Raw genomic sequence first — 2,500 nt, forward strand, 5'->3', positions numbered from 1 at the left:
GGAGAAAAAAGGAGGACCGGGCCCGCGCCCGGATCCCCGGCGGAGGCGCCCGCCGGCAGGGAGGCAGGGAAGGCGGCCGCGAGAGCGGTCTCGCCCCGGCCGGAGGCTCCGGAGATTCTCTGATGCGTTCTGAAAAGCGAGTGCCTAGAAATCTCCGCGAGCGTGCCCGAGCCGGGGAGGCCGACTTCCGGACGTCGAGTTTGACCGGGGCGAGGCCGGGATTCCGTCCGGGTCTCCGGAACCGCCCCCCGGCCTGGGCCTCCGAATCCGCTCCCTCAAGGGCTTCCGGAGAGTCAAGGTCTACCAATTGCCGCCCGTGTCACGCGGTAGACCTGGAGGCCGCCGGGGACTCGGGGGCCCGGCCGCGGCGCCGGCGTCCAGGTCTACCCGTCCTCCCCGAGCCAGAGGGGCGGACGGGTAGACCTGGGCCACCCTTTGCCGGGGCGCGGGCGGAAGACCAGGACTCCGCCGCGGGCACCCCCGCCTACCCACCCCCCCCCACCCGTGGCCGTTCGGGCAGGTCTACCGCCGCGGCGAAGGAGCCCGGAACGGCGGGTGCGGGCAGGCCGTTTCTGCCCTTCCGGGGGGAGGAAAGGTAGGCCCGCACGCCCGCCGCCCCGGTCCATCGGGCCCTTCCCCTGGCGCGGGCGTCCAGGTCTACCGGTCCGGCGAAGGGTGGGGAGGCAGGCCCGCCCCACGCACGAGAGAGCTGTCCGCCGCGCCCCACCCACCCCCGGCCCCGTATATCGCGGGCAGGCGGAGGAAAGGGCGGTGGACCTGGACGCGGCTCCCCGGGGAAGGCCGGGTCTGACGCAACGGTGAGGTGGAGCGGGGAGGGTTGGGGGGGGGTGGGGGTGTCCGGGGTGCGGACGGTAGACCAGGACTCCTGCGCGGGAGCGGGGGCGGTGGAAGCCCAGGCTGGAAGGCCCGTTCTACCGGCACGGGGGGAGGGCCGGCGGGTCGGAACGGTGCAACCGCGCCCGGTAGGCTTGGGCGCCCTGTCCAGGTCTACCGGCCGCCCGGCCGCCCACCCGCTTGGCGCCAACCCGGACCTCCTCCGCTGAGGCAGGAAGGGGCTCCGTCAAGGCGGAGGGCGTGTCGCCCGGCCTGCCGAAACACGGGCGCCCGGGAGGCCAGGTCATCCGGCTCGCCCAAGGCCTCCGTCGGGAGACCCGGCCAGGTCTACCGGACAGCCCCCCGCCCGCACACGCACACGCACAGGTGGCAGGACCGCGCCACGCCCAGGGGACGTGTCCCCCGCCCCCCACGGCACCGTTGGGCGGAGGAACGGGAGGTGGACCTGGACACGGCTCCCCGGGGTAGGCCAGGACTAACGGCCCGGTGAGGGAGAGCAGGGGGTGGGGTTGCCGGGGCACGGGAGGTAGATCAGGACTCCTGCGCGCGTGGCGGGCGGTGGGGGGCGGGGAGGGTGGGGGAGGCCGGGCTGGGAGGCCAGGTCTACCGGGCGGGGGGGGGCGGGCCGGAGGGGCAGGCCGTGGGAACCGTTCGCCGCGGGCGCGGCCGGACGGCGGACCCGGGCTCCGGCGCGGGGTCCCCAGGCTGCAAGGGGTTCCAAGGGGCCCAGGTCTGCCGGTCTGCCCTCTACCGGCCCGGCGGTGGCCGGTAGACCTGGACCCCTTGGCCACTACCGATGGAGGAGGAGGAGGAGGAGGAGGAGGAGGAGGCCTGGACCGCGGTTTGGGCGTTGTGGGGGGTGGCGGTGAAGGTGAGGTTGCGTTTTTTTGCTGCGTGCCTGCCATGGTGGCGTGCCTGCCCCCCCCCCCCACGGACCGTCGGGTGGACCTGGCCGCCTGCCGCTTTCGCGGGCTCCGTCATCCACCCCTGCCGGGGCGTGGGCCGGTCGGCCTGGTCTCCGAGGACGGGGAAGCCCAGGTCTGCCCGGGGCCCGGGGGTGGGGGGGGGGAGAGGAGAGGGGAGTCGTGTTCAGGAGGGGTGAGGACAGGGCGTCTGTACGCCCCGGGCCTGCCGCCGAAGCTCTAGGGCTGGGCGCCCGGCTCGCCGGGTGTCCCGCGACCGGGGCCCTGACGGTCACCCGCGACCGGGAGACCTCGGCGCCCCGGCCCCCCGAGCCCAGGTCTACCGGACCCCACCCCCAACCCCCTTGGCCTCGAGGGGCCCGAAGTGGACCTCCTCCGCTGCGGCAGGAAGGTTCCGCTACGGGGCGGACGACGGGTCGCGCGGCCTGCCGAGCCTCGGGCGCCCGGGAGGCCAGGTCATCCGGCTCGCCCGAGGAAGCCTTCGGCAGTCCTGGGCTCCCCGGCTTCGGAGGCCAGGTCTACCGGGGGGGGGCTCCGTTGCCCTGGGGCGAAACGAGCGCACGGCAGCGCCCGCGAGGGGACCGAGCGGGGGCGGTGGGGGGCAGACGGGGAGGCCCGGCCTAACGGCTGCCCCCGGCGGCCCGGTCAACCGGCCGCGGACGGAAGGACCTGGGCGCCCCGTCTGCCGGAGCCCAGGTCTACCGCCGCGCTCCCCCCCCATC

Source organism: Eublepharis macularius, chromosome 1 (assembly GCF_028583425.1).
Source record: "Eublepharis macularius isolate TG4126 chromosome 1, MPM_Emac_v1.0, whole genome shotgun sequence".
NCBI lineage: Eukaryota > Metazoa > Chordata > Lepidosauria > Squamata > Eublepharidae > Eublepharis > Eublepharis macularius.